The 18,829-nt window shown below is 35.3% G+C and overlaps 1 protein-coding gene across 5 annotated transcripts in view; it reads right to left on the minus strand.

Moving 5' to 3' along the window:
* Positions 1–18,829, minus strand: part of NaPi-III (Na[+]-dependent inorganic phosphate cotransporter type III) — a 495,622-nt gene that overhangs the window by 73,505 nt on the left and 403,288 nt on the right. The gene's annotated exons all lie outside the window — the stretch shown is intronic.

The following is an 18,829-nucleotide window of genomic DNA, read 5'->3' on the forward strand; positions in this document are numbered from 1 at the left end:
ACTAAAATCCCATGATTTTTTCATTTCCAATTTTTGTGGTAATGCTGGCTTTATTTTGGTGATATTATGATTTACCTCAATAAAAGTAGCAGGACCCAAGTTAAAATACATTGTGAACAAACAATACACAAATTAATTATGAGTAAACAAGATATCTTTACTGGTGTGGCAATGTAAATGGTATTGCACAAAGATGGGTTAGAAAATTGCAAGCAAGACTTCATTTAAATTCATATTTTTTTCTTTTTTACCTTTTTTTTAATTGGAAAGGATATTCAATTTTGCTGAGCACAAATGACTAGAAACTGCCAATTGTGTGTGTGTGATTGGCCAAAATTATAGCTATTAGCGAAACCACATTTTTCTAGCTAATTAGCAAATGAAAATGGTTAAATTTAGCCATAACATAGCCAAATTGGCAAACACTGATTACATGTAGTGTTTGTGTATCATTGTTTAGACTGTGTGTGTGTTACTGTTAGGATGATACAACAACACACAGTACGCTACTTAACAGTACATATGTACATATACAGTGTCTAAATAAACAAGCAATTTGTGCCAGGAGAAAGAAAATAATTTATTATTATTATTGGGAACGAACAATATATGAAATGGAATGAAATCTTCCAATTTTTACGTCCCACGATTATTCTGCTTGCACTAAAGGAGACGCTGAGGATGAAAATGAACGGAATGGTGGAATGAACAAAGTAAGAGGAAACGGAAGAACCACGAGAAAAAACTTCCGCACACGGTTGATTTGTTTTGATTTTCAGTTTATCGTCCCTTTCAGCAGCGAGGCTATATGTGACATAGACCTACAGCTTAACATGTATTCCGAATCACGTGGGCTCCCGCCGGGAATCGAACCCGGATCTCCCACATGAAAGGCGCGTACGCTAACTTCTTAGTCACGAGAGAGCTCTCCACACACGACTGTTACTTGGTGCAAGCTACGATTGAACCAGGGACGAACACACTTTTCAGCGCCATAAGAAATTAGTTTTTCTTGTCGATTTTATCGTAAACTGCGCATCAGAATTTACCCTCTCTAGCATCTCGTTGTGATCTACCGATTGACATAATCTCATCTTTGGAAAATGTTATAGTTCATCAAAAATTAAAAGATTAAGAAAAAATCATGATTTTGGGTTATATATTCATTAAGCATACTATATACTGTCATCTTCCTAATGTAACAATGAAAATCTTGGTCAGGATTAGAGATTTCAAGGAAACGTCGGCTTCGAGCTATCTGGTTCCAAAATTACCCGGTTCCAGATCCAGTGAGAATCGGGTACTCAGATCCGGAACAGAGAATCGAGCACCTAGATGAATTATTATCCGACACCCAAGTATTTCAGGAACCAGTTCTGGTTATGTCTAGTCAGGATACACTTTATTATAAGTTTTCCCTTAACACTGCAGTGGTCGCATAGCCCACTAGAACGGCATTAGTCGCGTGGAGGACAATAGTACTCCATTTAAAATTTACTGTAATTACTGTATTTTATACAGTTAACGTTTATTGTGTATGAATTCCATGTCAAGGATTATTTAACTACTTTTAAATGAAATAGAATCTATTAAGATGATAAAAAATAATAAATAAAACAGAATTTACTGAAATGGTAAGAAAAACGTCTGGAGGACTATTGTCCTCCACGCGACTACTCCAGTGTTAACAGGTGGTGTGCTTATCATACAGAAGCAATTTTTAGCTTTATTACTCGGAACCTGGGTATTTCAGGAACCAATTCTGGCCATCCCTAATCAGGATGTACTTGAATGTAAGTTTCATATTAATAAGTAGAATACAACAATTTTATTCAACTGAATAAGAAATATCGATTGGTACGTCTCCTATTTTTGACATCTTACTTAAACATTACTAATATTGTAGATTTCAATAATTCTATACCAATTATGTCTGAAGCATGAATTCCTAAACAATGATACATATCAAAATAATTTTAGAAGCAAAGGGCAGTTAATTAGTACCAATCATCATTAAAATTGAGTAAATTTTGCAAAAAGCAACTTTATCTTCGCATTTTATAACATTTTTAGACATACAATAGTTGCATCTAAGTGCTTAAGGCATTTAGATGGTTGTAGTTTCTCGAATATAGTTTGTCAAGCAGAACAAAACTGCAGTCATGAATTCATGTTTTGCCAAATCCCAACAGTTACATAATATATTACGAAGCTTCCAAAATTCAAATAACAATGCACACGTCCTGTTAACATACGAAGAAGTTGTCACAATTTCTAGCATCTTGTTTTATAATAATTTATGGGTAGTTTTACCTTGAACTATGGTCTACTTTGTGTGAATTGTACGCGTATGGTAAGTTGCCAGGACAAGCATTGCAAATTTTCTTTCAGGTTCATTGTGACTCTGTTGGAAACAGTTTTGTTTACACAAAATTTGCAACGTGAATTCTTATGACTTAGTGGTTTGAATTCACACTTTTGGTACAGAAAACCAAGTTTGATTCCCAGTTGGATCTCATGTTAAACACTACCGGAGCTGAAAATATTACGAAAACTCATTAAATCAAATTCTCTAATTTTTATGAATCCAAAAACCAACAATGATTTTTACAATGACAATGTAGACAACATTTCGAGAGAAATATGAGATAAACTCATACAGAAATAAAAATGTGTTCAATTTTTTTTTAGGTCTTTATACTTTTAGTATTTTGTATTCTAATGGTAAGATTATTGTGTATTAAAAACTTCGCGATCTTCCCTTAAATCGCGTTGCGAATTCGTGACGGTTTCCTTTACTCTAATTGTCGAATATGAATTCCCTTGCAAAACATTTATACTTATAGGGTTGATATTTGTATTTGGAAACAAAACATGTATTAGAAATGGTGGATGATTGCTTTCTGGTTGTACCTATGCTAATATACAGGGTGAACCTGGAAGATGTGCACAAACTCCAGGAGGTGATCCGTGACATCAAAAGAAGACGAAAAGTCCTCTTGGATGTTGTCGAAGCCTGCGACGTGTACGAGTGACAGGGGTGCCAACTTGGAATTGACAGTCTAATTCTGACATTTCGGAAGGAACAGAAAGATGTGCACGAACTCCGGGAAGTGATTCGTGACATCAAAAGAAGACAAAGTATTCTGTTGCATATTGACGAATTTCGCGTCGTGTACGAGTGGCACGTGCGCCAATTTGGAATCGACAATCGAATCCTGACAATTGGGACGGAACAAAAAGATGTGCACAAACTCTTATCTCTGTCTGCGCAACTGTCTAATATACCATTTTGCTGATGTTCCAATTGTCAGGATTTGACTGTCGATTCCAAATTGGCACATCTGTCACTCGTACAGAACGTGGACTTCGACAGCATGCAAGAAGACTTTTCGTCTTCTTTTGATGTCGCGAATCACACCCCAGGAGTTTGTGCACATCTTTCAGGTTCACCTTGTACATATTTTTTTAAGTGTATGTTCATTTGTTTTATATTGATGCATATTAAAATATGTTTGATCACATCTGCACACGTCCTGTATTTGATAATTACATAAAATATTAGAAAACAAATGAATAGACGAAAAAAAACTGAAAAGATAATTTGTTTATCTGTAGATAGGTACCGATAGAAAATAAACAATGGAATGAGAGAACATACGATATTTTGATAAGTATATAGAGGTTATCACAAAAAAAATCTAAAATCCTCAAAATGAAAGCGGAAAGTATTCCATGAATCACATGGTTATCATAATACAGTTAATTGATCACTAGAATGCATTAAGTTATATTCTATCTTCTTTAAAGTATTTAACACATACTTAAAATATGAAAGTAGTAATGTAATGGTATTTCTGTCTGTGAGATAACAGAATAATAACAAGTACATTGAATAGTGATTATTGATTAATATTCCATACTCCCCCCTTTTTTTAATCTTACAGTGAAAATAAAGTAAAATAAAATAAAATAGATTAATACATGATAAAAGACAATTTGGTTTGCAAGTCGTCTTGAAGAAAGAAACAAAGAAAAAAAATGTCCCTAGATAAACATGCTAACCTAATTTTATCGTGAATTTTAAATTGAGTCTTTGGTTTTGTAACGTGCTTGTAACTAAATTCTTCACATGTCTTACAAATAATAGGTGCGTAAAGGATTGTCTTACAGTTAGGAAAAGAAAAAACACAAGGAAGCCGTGTGTTTCTGTTTCGCAGAAAAGGGTTCAAATTGGTTTTCATTGCTTAGCGTTGCCATGTTTTGAGGAACAGGAAAAATAATCCAATGCGTTATGTTCCTGTTTCGTAGAATATGGGATTTTATTGTTTACATAAGTTTGTGGAAAGCCTGTACTGCACCAGAAGTACGCCGATATTACATGTTGAGAAATTTATTCCATCGTAATATTGTAATCACATATACAAGTTTCAAGTAACAAACAAATTATTTCATAAATTATTGAGAAAGTCAAGATGGCTGGTATATCAGCACACTGCGGCACCGTAAAGTGAAAGGAAATTTCTGTAAAATGAAAGGAACGAAAAGATAGTGATGGATGGAACACTCAGAATTTGTCCACGTCTATTTTCATAGTTATATACATTGCGCGGAAAGTATTTTGGACATTTTTTCTACTCCTTTTCTGCTTATTGCAAAGCAAAAATGAGTCATTGTACACACCCACACAGAGAAAAATCCGTTCTTCGGACAGCGGTACATTGTACAAATATACGGTATCCTCTTGCGTACTGTAGAAATCAGTACGGAGCACACGTTATCTGTATGCTACATAGGCACTGCCCTTAGATGTTACATCATGCCGTTGCAGGATGTCTGACATCTAACAGTCTTCCGTATATCACATGCATATACTTGTTACCTACGTCAGCTATATGTTATATACGTCCATTTATATGTGAGATCCTGACCACCTACATTGTTTCATACGGAAAGTACGTATCGATGGAACACTTATACAGAAAGTATTATAAAACATGCGTTGTCAGTTATACGTCTGCTGTACGTTAAATCCAAAAACTACAGGAATTAAGCATGTAACCTGTCTTTTTAAGGCCACCTACGCCACCTACATTTTTTTTTCTCAGTGCATGTTTCAGCAAATCAAGAAAAAAGCTGAAGATTGTTGCTCTCAGTTTCGTGTCCGGAATAATACCCATTCAATACTACATAGACGTAGTAGCTTGTACATAGTATTCGAGTCCCAAAGCTTGGACCTCCCCCAACAAAAAATTTCTGGGTGTGCTCCTGTTTGCAACCCTCAAACTTCCATATGCCTTATTTACTGAATCTGCTGAAGATGCGGAAAAATCAATTTAAAACCTGAATGAATCATTAATTTAAATAAGGCAAGTGAGGGAATCAACCATACAATCTTACTATTAACTGTCAAATGTTTTCTATGATCTCTTTTAGATAAATGATTAGCTTGTCTAGGAATAAATAGTTACACGTGTCGATAAATAGTAAACGTATGTGAAATGTGTGGAAACATTCTTCATTCAGCAAAATAAGATGTCCTTGTACTTTTGACATTGCCTTTATCATAGAAGTGTGATCAGGGATTTTAGGATTTTGCGCAACTTTCCGAAGAAGAGAATGTACACCAGAGGAAATAAATGAACGTAATTGTGTAAATATTGTTATTACTTCATGAACTTGACAGTAGTCAACGAACCATTTAAACTGTATCAACTAATTATCACTAAACTAAAAATAACAAGTTTACAATCTTTAAGAGTAAATGAAGACTTACGAGCAGGGGCGGTTCTGTAATGTAGTCACGAAGTCACATGCGTTTCCAATTAATGCGAAGAATAATGATTAATAATTATGGACATTTATGCCTGTATGGGAATGAGGAACGACCGAACAAAAATTTTAGTTATTTTAATATAGAGTATACAACCCTATTAAAGTCCAGCAGACGTTTGTCAACAGCGTAAGTTGAATGCTTGTTGTTATCTACTGTTCACGTGCTCTGGCTTGGCTCTTTCTCGCGTTAGGCTGCCTCACAGAGTAGCCCTTTAAACGTCTACCCTTGCGTATAATATAATCACGCTTCTAACGTGACTGAAGAAATTCTTTTCTATAGGAAAGCAGGTGGACCTGGACCCTCTCAACCTGTGCTGCTTTAGCGCGCTATACACGATGAAAATGGAAGGAGAAACCTGGCTGTTGAGGGAAAGACTGACTCATATCGTTTCAAGGGCAAGACGACTCCGCAGTCATTTTCGATGCATTCCCATATGGCGCTCATATACATATTATGGAGGGAAAAACAGAATACTTTCGAGGTTCGTCGACCTTGGAATACATTATTACTGTACTTCACAATTTCGGCATACTTTCTTTGCAAGGGAACGAATAAACATTCTTGAGCTACATTGTAATTTGATTTACCACTGAAACATTACTGTGGAAGCGCTATGCGAAGGCACAGACAAACACGTATTATATTGTATAATAATAAAACACCGTTAAGTAGGGAATAGTCAAATGTCAAATCATATAGAGTTGATTTAAGACAGAGAAAGCTCATGTTGTGCTTAGTAAATTCGATCTTCGCTAGACTTGTGGAATTGCATGCATATTTTGGATTTCCTCGTAAATATGTGATTATCAAACTCGTCTTCCGCATGGGATACCAGGGTTCGATTTCCAGTGGGAACACCTGTGATTCCGATTTCCGTTAAACAGTAGGTCTAGCGTATAGGTACTGAAAATGACTGGTCGAATGAAATCTCATTTGCTTTAGAAACGAAAAAAATCAAATGTATTCTTGAATTTCAATGCTTTATGGAAACATCATCCTGGCCTTATTAATAAATATTATAACCAATATTATAAATGAAGCTATTAAACTTTTCAATCATTATTTAGTTTTTCTGTATCCGTTTCAAATTACACTGTAGTACGTAAGTATGTACGCCAACGGATATGTAACCAACTTTTTTTTTTTTTTTTACAGAATAGGTTGGGAAATTCAAATTGAAGAAATTGTTTGAGCGATGTTGGCAACACCCATTTATTTTTCATTTCTTAAATAGATTGAATTCCTTATGTTAAGTAAAATGCGTAAAATTAAGTTAAATAATCATGTATGTAGGGTATATACTAAATATATGATTATGCAATGACAAATGAGTTATTATTTTTCCTGTAATATTTGTCTTCCATCCAGTGGCGTAAGCAAAATTTCAGCAAGGGGATTCAAACAGTCAATCTCATTTTTTTCAAAACACGTATATACACTTGCGTACGCCACTGCTTACATCAGAAATTAAAGAATGTCTTGTAAGTGAAAAATCATTGAAGCCCCCCGAGCTAGGGGTTGATTTTGCAGCGGAGAGATGCAAACCTGGTTTCACCACCGTTTCCAATATGACTTCCGGGGCCGCGGTGGCTCAGTGCTGAAGCATTCACCTCTGGTACATGGAGTCCTTGGTTCGATCCTAGCTCGCACCAAGTGAACTTTGTGGTGGACAAATACCGTGTAAGTGTTTTTTTTAGTTCTCCCGTTTCCTTCCACTTTGTTCATTCCACCATTTCATTCATTTCTTATCATCACCGTCTCCTTTAGCCTAGCTGACATAACTGTGGGCCATAAAACTTACAGATTTAATTTTCCAATGTGATTTCCGTCTTATAAAACTCTGAAGAGCTGTCATTAAGAGGTATTTATTGTTTTCAGGTTGACTTTATTTCAAATACTCGAATCCGAGCAATCATTCTATATCCCTATCATTATTCTATGTCCCAGTTTCAAAGAGAAATCTGCTTTTAACCCTCGTAGCCCCAAGGTTAAAAAATTACGTTAAGCACCAAGGTGGGGTGCAAGCGCACCCCATATTAAAATATTTATTTCTTATTTAACGCAGTGTCCAAGCTTCATATTTTGGGTTATGTCGGACAGAAGGGGGCCAAAACTAGTAAAAAACAGAATGTTTACAGAAAGAATGAGTTCATATCATGAAAGCGTAATTGATTTGTGAGTAATTTGTGAAGTACAATTGTTAAAAACACATATGTTATATGTTATATGTAATTAAAATAACTTAAGACATTAAAATACGTGCATATTTCGTTGCGAATATCATATCAATGGTCTTTGGTAAAACAAACTTAACCTAACCTTATCTTAACTAACCTAATCTACTCAAGGCTAACATAAATAACCTCAACTAACGAAATCTAACCAAAATTAGCCAATATTTGCTTTAAAAAAATAACATTTTTTGGCAATAAATTCTGGCCCCCTTCTGTCCGACATATGGCCATATTTTTATTTGAAATTAACTAACACAATCATTTAACATATTTAGTATATTTTTATTGTATTTCTCCGACAAACTTGTCATAAAACCTTGTCATCTCTTGTATTATAGTGCGTACTCACTCTCTTGAATCTTTTGGGTCGTTGAATAACCTGGTAAAATGGTCAATATTTTTTTTCTGTGTTTCGTTTTATACAAAGGCAAACCATACAATTTTCTCCTGTGATTCCTTTGTACAAGGGCTAATACACAGTACTATAAATTTGACCCTTGTACACAGAAAAAGAAACCGGAGAAAATATTGACTGTTTCAACATGTTATTCACCTCGAATAACAATACCAATACAATGATGTTGCTTTCCTTGCAACTTGATTGAATTCAGAGTTTGCAAAAATGTTCCTTGATTGGTAAAAATGCACCTATGTCCTTAGTTATAATACACAAGTAATGAAAACAACTTATAATTTGAGTCAAAAAAGTTGGTTGTCTTTCTGAAGAATTACGTACATCTTTCTTCACCCTCCGTACATATGTTGCAAGTTTTTTTCGATACCACAGTACTGTGTTCTGTGCAAACAAACTTCATATATTTTGTACATGTTGTGCGAACTTTTCTGTCTTTCTTTCTCGGGCAGAAGTGACATCTCCCCTGGGAAGCAGACGTTCTTGGAATGTCCTCTTCTCCAGACCTCTTTAGTTGAACAGTTGGATCCAAGTATTTCATGAAGCTCAACACTGTGTAATTGAGACCCACAGGATTTTGTTTCCGTTTTTCAATTTGAGGCAAAAGCAACATTTTCCCTAACGACAAGAGGAATATTCTGCGTCTGTCCTTTCTCTGTAACTCCCACTCGGGGAATTTTGTCACCCAAACTGCGAAAGCATTTATAGCGCCAATGTCTAACATATTGGAGAATATTGTCATAGGCCACTGCTTGGTTTTCCTTTTGGTAGAAAATTCTTTGCACATTTTGTCGATTGTATCGACGCCTCCCTTTGTATCATTGTAATGGAGGATTATTTCGGGCTTCCTTTCTAAACCTTCAGATATCTTCGCGTCGTGATGTTCCGTTGATAGAAGAACAGCAGCTCGATTCTTAGCTGGTACATACGACACAAGTGTATGTTTCTCAGTGAAGCCAAATACACTTGAGTATATTTCTCGTCGTGTGTTTGGTAAAAACTCCGACGGAATGTCAGTTTTGTTTTTTCTTATGGTTCCACACAATGTGAGGTTCTTCTCCAATTGCTTGCTTGTAAAGAAATTATCTGTTGTTATACCATAACCACCTTGCAGATGGCTTACAAGGTCTAGAACTACTCGTTTCCCTTGATCTTTCTCTGCCTTCTCTGCTATCTTCCCAGCATAAAGTTGTATATTGTGTACATACGGGATTTCGTTCTCAGCAAGCACCCAGTATTTTAGGCCATATTTATCTGGCTTATTCTTCATATACACTCTAAACGAAGCCTTCCCCCTAAACCCTACAAGTTGTTCATCAACACACAGATGTGGTCCCGGATTCATGTTTTTCCTGCAATTCTCAGCAAATATTTCAAAAATGTCCTTTACGGGAGCTGTTTTGTCTACAGCTCGTCGTTCTTCCCTTGTTTGTAAATTGTCAAAACGAAGGAAAGATGTCAAAGCTACAAATCTGTTCTTTGACATTGTCCCTGGAAATATCGGTCGACAATATGCAAGATCACTCGTCCACAACATTTTGACTGCTTCTTTGTTAGCTTTCAAAGCTCCTGCAGTAATCAACAAACCAATGTAAGCAGTTATTTCTGTCCTATCTGTTGGTTGTCAGGTACGAATGTTTTCAGGGTGATGTTCGTTCCATTTATCAAATACTGAAACTGCCTTTCTGTTTGTCTCAATCACAATAATATCAATAATTTGATCTGAAATAAAAAGCTTGAATGATTCGTCCATTTGAGTCACGGAAGCACTGTGTTGTGTAAGGCCACGTTTCTGGTGTAATACGTTATGCGCTTTATATCTTTTCTGTGTAAACGGCTCCCTAAACCACTTCTCATCAGATTTTGCTGCCCTAAAACTGCTAATATGGGCTGTATTTTCACCTTCACTGTCACTAGATGATCCACAAAGCATGTCAGCACATTCTTCTTCACTTTGCAAATAGTCTTCTTCAATATCTGATTCTGAAAGTGCAAACACTGGATCGTCGTAGTCCTCCTCGTCAAGGTATCTCACGATTTCATTTTCTGTGAGACTACAATCCGATGCACGAGAAGTTGAAGCAACTGGGCTTCGTTTTCGTTTCTGAGACATCACAACGCACCGTTCAAAGTCAAGTACTAACCTTCAGCACTGAGCACTAAACAGCAAAAGAATACAACTTCTTCAAATGCGGCAAAAGACAAAAAAACATTACACAGGAGTGACATCTATGGCTAAAACAATTGAACTTAGATCAAAATCGAACAAAACTATCGCCAAGCGTTACTATATAATAGTGTTCACAAAATCAGAATTGCAATCAGTGTTTGCAACTCAGAAATCTCGAAAGTGAAGAAATAAAAACAACAAACGTTAAGCACCAACGGGGGGTGCAGCTGCACCCCACTAACAAAACTAAATATTCCACGTATAATTATTTGCTGAAATGTTCTGAAAATTTTCTCAAAGAAACGTGACACTTACAAAAGCAATGTCCTAAACGCATACATTTCTGCTAAAACACACAAAGGAATTGTGCATAAAAAATTGAGTTTGGGGTGCACGTGCACCCCCTTTGGGGCTACGAGGGTTAAAACAACAAATGATAATAAATACTACCATCACAATAATTTTTGAATCACAAATGTTTCAAATTGCAATTTTGCGACTATAATTGATCACATTTTACTAACGAACGAAATTCTCCTTATTTACACTGTAAAACCATGAACTACTGTTCCATGTTATCAGTTTTCGTAGGGCACCCATGTATTCTCAATGTGCTTTGCTTACAATTTGGATCCAAAAGTAATATAATCATTGTAATTAAATACCTAAAACTATCATTGTATTTTTTCCCACCGATTTTGATTCTCAATTCATACTAATTGTGAAATCAATTCTATGATAGTATTACGTTGTTCCGCATGTTCGCAATGACCTGCTTTTTTATCAGCGTAGTAAATCTTTCTTTTCTTGTACTTCAGCCAGTATACACCGGTTTTTAAGCTCTTTGATGACATTGATAACCCTTTTGGAAGTGAGATTGACAATGAAGTAAATATTCAAAAGAGATTAAACTGTTATTATCATTATGTGAAATCCTAATCACCTGATTAGACATTTCACCTTGGTGTATCTTTGGCCTCTATAGAGAAATGGTAGTTCTTATTACAAAGAAACAGAATGCTTTATCATATTTCCTTAGAAACATTGCTTATATATATATATATATATATATATATATATATATATATATATATATATATATATATATATATATATATATATATATATATAAATATAATTACGTCTTTTATTAATCCGATAATTTTTACAATGTCAAGTGATTTGTGATTATGGTCTACGACTTTAGCAACACCGATTTCATGAAGGGAAAATCTATTACTAAGCACACTATTCATAGTAGAATCAAACCAAGGATATTTTAATTAATTACCATAATGAACCAATTCGCCTGACATCTCATTTCAGTATGCATAAACTTATAAGACAGACTTAAATTCATCTTTCCATGTTTCCTTGACCAATTCGAACCTAGAGGTGTTCGATAAGGCTGAGAACCTATCGAACTTCGGATGTAAAAAATTATCGATGTCATAGATTACTCGAAACTGTTAAAGAGTATTTGAAATTATCGAACTTTCGAATATTATCGAACTTTCGGGTACTATCGAAAGTTTGAATATTATCTTACTTTCGGGTATTATCGAAATTTCGGATACTTGAAGGTTCTAGTTTCAAAATTTCAGGTAATATTGATAATGTTGTTATTAGGAAATTTCGCGTATACTCGGAACTTCGAATATTAAGAAAATTTCTGGCATTCTGGTGTTATTGAAACTTTGGGTATTATCCAAACTTTATATATTACTGACATTTCGGTTATTTGTCGACTTATTACAAAGTTTCGTTCATCGAGTATTCAAAAGTTTTCGAATTCACCAATTTTGCCAACCATGATTTCCTTTTTTTTTTTTTTTTTTGTCTCGAACTCTTCGAATATTTCTAGCATTTCGAATGTCTCGAATACTTTGAGGTCTCGATCATTTTGAGTGCCTCGAACATTTCGAGAGTCTCGATCATGTCAAGTGCCCCGAACATTTTGAGAATCTTGAAAGTTCGATAATTCGATAAAATGAAAATTCTTTATCGACAAAAGTTTTGAAATTTTATCGAATTGTTATTGATTACTCGATTATCGTAACAGCACTATTCGAACCAGTGATGCCAACCAGTGGAAAAAACTCCTATATTGTGCGAGTTTTTGACAGTAATTCCTCGAAATGACATATGGCATTTTTCATATATCTTCCATTGACACCAATAAAATTGTTTATGGACGAGGAGTAGACAAACGAATCTCCAATACACTTGAAATTAATGCTAATTGTCAAATGTTGTTATTGTAGAATGCATGTCAGTGTTAAAGTGATTTACGCAGTGACTTGTAAATCCCAAAAAACAAGTGCCAAAGAACGGTAATTGTACTCTGGTATTTAAAAAAAGAGAGAGAAATGAAAGAACAGAATTAACGGAAGAAAATAAAACGACGAAAGTTGAACTTCCAAATCGTTCCATTCGAAATGATTGAAGAATGAAGTTTATGTAGTTTTATTAAGTTCAGTAGAAGATTATGGCACAAAGCCATTATGGTGATGGAAACACTAAACTCTCAACAAAATTTACTTATTTTCATTCGCATTTTCAGTTCTCTCTGTCAATGAAAGAAAATACTTGTTCATAAAGTATTTAATAAACGTAGACGATCGGAATTTTTTGAATAATTCACTCATATATTGAAGAAAATTATTGATATACACTAATTTCACTATTCTTGTTTTCTAAGTGTAGAAAATTTTGCTATTAGTATATCGTGGAAAATTCAAGAGCAAAATGGGAATTTATGTCTCTCGAAATAGGATTTTATAACATTTCAGGTTGATATCACTGCAATAGAAGTGATTCATATGCATCACAGAAAAGACATGTTACGTTTTTTAAAACCGCAGAAACTCTGACGGAAACTATTGTAAAGCGGATAACAATCGTCTGGCATCTCAGTATGTGCATATTATATAAATTCTAATAAAAGTTATTGTGGCAGAACAGTTGGCAATAAATTAAATGCTCGGCATTTGAGTACGTAAACTTAGTAAAATTCTAACTACATACATTGAAAACAACATATTTCCGCTTGATCCAGTCGATTCTATCGTATGGAATCATTTTCTGGGGTAATATCTGTCATGCGATGAAAGTATGCAGAAGAAAGTACTAGGAATAACACTATCAGTTCCGTTTCATACACCAAGTAGACCATTATTTCAGAAACTTAAAATATTACGATTGCCGTATTTATTATTATTATTATTATTATTATTATTATTATTATTATTATTATTATTATTATTATTATTATTATTATTATTAAGTATTCTGTCTTTCGCAGGTCCTGGGACTAAAGAGTTTTTTTGTTTGTTTGTTTGTTTGTTTAAGTTAAGATTTAGGCCTGGAAATGTTTTTTCCATGTTTTCCGATATTCAGCTTCCTCTTTTTAACTCCCAATATTTTCTTCTGTTTCTCAGATCATCTATCAGTTGTGTTCTTCTTCTTCCTACTCCTCGCTTTCCTTCCATCTTTCCTTCTATGACGGTACGAAGAAGACTATTTCTTCGTAAGATGTATCCAATCCATTTGGCCTTCCTACAAGTGTCCTTTTCTCTCCTATCCGTTTTATAACATCTTCGTTTGTAGCTCTCTTTGTCCATTTTATCTTCTCCATCCTCCTCCAATATCACATTTCGAAGCTCTCTAAATATTTCTTCTCTAACTTCCCTAGTGTCCAAGTCTCTGAACCATACAGTACAATGCTTCAGATATAGCATCTGACCAACTTCTTCCTAAGTCCAATATTGAGCCTGCTAGTTAAGAGTGATCTTTTCTTGTTGAATGCTTCTTTCGCTATGGCTATACTTGACCTGATCTCTTTGGCAAAAGAAAAAATGGTTAGCTTTTGTGTCACTTTTAGTAGTCTGCCCCCTTAATGGAAATGATTATTAATGTTCTAGCCACAGATTACATAGCATTATATAGTTTATTATTATTATTATTATTATTATTATTATTATTATTATTATTATTATTATTATTATTACATGTAAGTGTTTTCTGTGATAATCAATATAAAATGAAAATAATATTATCCTTTTAAAACACAAATATGTAACACTTATTTAAACAAAACAGTATGGGGGCTAAAAACACAAAACGTGCAACAAATAACTGTATTTTTCCGGACACAATACTCCGAGAGGTAATTTACGGCAAATACTGGAAAGCAGTACTGGGCGCGTGGAATTGTCGATCATACAGGCATATCTCGAAAAATACTGTTCATAAACCGAGGCATACTCGCGCCGTCAAAATGTTCACAAAACTTGTTCGCACACCGTACTGTTCGCGAACCGAGGGGTTCGTAAATCGAAAGTACACTGTAAATGCAAAATTGTGTTAACAAAAAATGAAATCTATAAGTTTTACGTCCCACGGTTATGCCGGTTAGGTTAAAGGAGACGGTGATGATGAGAGATGAGTGAAATGGTGGAATGAAGAAAATGGGAGGAAACGGGAGAACCCCGAGAAAATCCACGAGCACGGTGTTTGTCCACCACAAAGTCCACACGGCGCGAGCTGGGAGCGAACCAGGGACCCCAAACACCGGAGGTGAACGCTCTACCACTGAGCCACCGCACCCCCAAAATTGTGTTAACAATGAGAAAACTCAGCACGAGTACATGTGTTCGATAACATCATATTCCAAGTACAATTCCAATCAAAAAGTTGTTTGCACTAATGCATGATTGAGAATGTCCATGAACTTCGTCTTTCCGCCTCCACGGAAAAATTTCTCTCGCTTGAATTTCGTCCAATTGATAACTTCCAAACCCTAATGAACTTTACAATAAAGATAAATAAAACTTAATCATATCCACACATGCTATTAAGTTATTGGAATATGTATGCATTAAAATCAAGTAAGAAAAGGTCAATTTTTAGCTTTTAAGAGAAACTATTTATTACTTCATTACCACAAATATCCTGAACATTAAAAATTTAATTAATACATGTAGCACGTGCAAATGAACTGAATACAACCTCACCAATCATGTGTAACTATACAACTATACACATTCGTTGCAGTTAGAAATTGAATGATATGCTATTTCTGTTTCTGTACTTAAAGAAGATAAGATAAATATATTCGAAACTATAAATAGCAGAAAATAATCCTCCATTATAATTAGAGTCCTTTAAACAATTATCTATTTGTATCGCCAAAATATCTGTCAGATTGGAAAGTAGATAGCTGAAGCTAATTTAAGAGAGCTTGTAATTTTATCGTTGTATTAATTGTAGTGCAAACATATTAAAGCTTGGAAAAAATTGTTGCACACATCTGCAAAATTATTAAAACTGTAATGATTTTAAATTGTAATCCGTAAAATCAAATGGATTATTATTATTTACCAGGGATGGTGATTCCATTTCATGGAAATGATTTCTAGGCACCGCCTAAGCTTGAAATACATTTTAGGAGTCTATGGGCCAAGGAACTAAAAATATTACATTGTCTATAATTATCTATGCATTTATACGAGGGTAATTCCAAAAGTAAGGTTTCCAAAGCTGTAGGGACACGTGGAAACTGTTTGTATGGCTGTTGGCAACACTCTTGCATGGGTTTTCTCCACTCCCAAACAAGCTTGTGAGCGCATCTCATCGGGACGGGACGCTCAGTCTTGTATCTCAACTTGCTGGTTTCTGAGGTTTCCCGAAGCACCATTCACAGGATTTAGGCGGAAAAGGTGCAATATTGGAAGGTGTGCCAAAGATAGGTTCCACGAATACTCACGGAAGACTACCAACAATAATGAGTTCGTTCTTACGTTAGAGACCTAGCTAAGAATAGAAACTAGTATAAATTTTCAACGTCAGTTACTTCGATACACGTATATTCTTGCAAAACAATGTGCGCACTAAAATTTACGGTATATATGTATTTATCTGGAACACATAATTTTGAAGTGGCTGTGATACTTTGTTGTAGCAAAGCTCGTCTATACTCGAGTTAGGCGTTCGTTTATTCGGATACCCCTCCCAAGACGTCTGAACCGTTTTGTAACCAAATTTGACATGGTGATACGAGAGCACGCGCTGAGTGTCGTAAAAGGTCATGTGTCCTGAAAGGACTACCACTGAGGAATAATCACCGATAATCACCGAATAAGGGAATACCCATAAATTTAATCTTGGCTTGCGAATTCTCATTGTAAACAATGGAAAATAGAATTTTCAGCATTAGAAATAGGGCGCTGCCAATTTCGTTTTGTTCTGCGAACACAATTTTTCAAAACTATTATGCTTTTCGCTGAGATGTCAAACTCAACTATTTGCATTTCGTGTTCCTTCACGAAAAAATTGATGCGCTAAAAAAAATTCTCCGAATAATCTTTAAAAAAATCTCCGAATAATCAAAAAAATTCTCCGCATAATCAAAAAATTCTCCGATAATCAAAAAAATTCTCCGAATAATCAAAAAATTCTCCGAATAATACAAAAAATTCTCCGAATAATCAATAAAGGTAGATCGCTTCGCTCCAAATTTACATTTAATGCATACTTAGTTAAGTCGTTGTTCTTAGCAAATGAAAGGTTTCGTTGATCGCTGACGAATGTGTAAGTACGGTATATACACTCGTGCTCACTATGCAATCTGGGGCATTAATATCAACACAGGGTTATTGTATATTGAAAGAGCACCGATCATAATACTGTTCTTATCTCCGCGTTCCTTCGTTCATTCAGCTAGTTTTATATCACTACCGCGGTACTATTTTCACATAAGCTCTATGTCAAACCGGTAACATCAGGTCTGTGTTAAAAGTAACACCGGGTTCTTGGTGTTAAAATAACACGCTAAAATGGTAATCATGTTGCGGCCACTACGTCTGTGTTAAAACTGAGTAGTTGTATTAACACCATTATCTTTGCTATACAAGATACCATTATTATAAAGATACTGCAGTGAAATACATTTTAAATTGTGCGATGATATGTCAGTGGTGCCCACCCCCCCCTTATGTCCATGACGCACCCCCCCCCAATTGTCTATCCGTAGGTGTTCTTCCATGAAACAATCTTCTTTTCGATTAATTTTTACACCCTCTCAAACATATTTATATGGATTTTTAATCCCCCCCCAAATATTTCAATGACGCAGTTTGCGTCATAGCCCCCCTCTGTGGGCACCCCTGGATATGTAAATTTTTGGTGGCAAGACTATCACAACGATGAGGTTGGCAATACTGATAACAACAAACGTCATGAAAATGGTGACGGTACAAGAGGAAGCACAGTGTGTGTGTGTTGGTATGCAGAACTGAAATCAGGTGTGTTGGTGCAGCAAAAATTCAGACGAGATTGAGAATCAAGGATCGCATCCACTACCAGCAAGATGGAGCCCCAACATTTCCCACAAGTCGTCAGGGCTACCTTGACTGTGAGCTACCTGGCAGATGGTTTGGGCGCAGAGGACCCTACCGCTGGCCTCCCAAGTCTCTCAATTTGAAAGTTTGTGATTTTTGGTTGTGGAGTCATGTTAAGACAGAGGTGTTTGGGGAAAAACGAAAGGGCTTGTAAGGTTAAGATTAGTGAAGTGATCTATGGCATTTCTAACGACGCCAGACGGAATAGCATTTACGGATTTCGCTGGACACTGCAGGAATGTATGGATGTCAATCTAGGCCAGCTGAAGGTGTGGCGATGATGGCGGCGATGTATCTATGGATGATGATACAAAATTTAAGTCTCAATAAAAATCTTATCATTTATTTCACTGCAATATCATTATTTTCTTTAAAAAAAAGGAAGTTATAAGCATTTGTTTTATAGCAAGGACTTTATAACAACCCTGTACAAACCATTTTTTTTTTAGCTCATATGTGACTTCCTATCTTCACATATGTGTATGAGAAGTATTATATGACTGCCAAATTTTGTACAATGTACTATCTTCTCTGCATCTAGAACCTCCCACTGATCTCACCCCATGATTTCAAGTTTTTATTGGAGTTATTGTCTGCATCTCTACGGGTAGGACGGCCAGTTTCTGTCTCTTTTGCTCTTTACTGTCAAGACCAACTTAGTTCCAAAGACAAGGAAAGGAAAAGATGAAACAATCAAGAACTATCTTCATTTTTTCCCTCTCTCTAAAAATAAAATATTTGATCTTATTCCACAAATCAGGAATCAGCATGAATTAA

The sequence above is a fragment of the Thermobia domestica genome, chromosome 8 (genome assembly GCF_964235325.1).
Source record: "Thermobia domestica chromosome 8, izTheDome1.hap1.1, whole genome shotgun sequence".
Classification (NCBI taxonomy): domain Eukaryota; kingdom Metazoa; phylum Arthropoda; class Insecta; order Zygentoma; family Lepismatidae; genus Thermobia; species Thermobia domestica.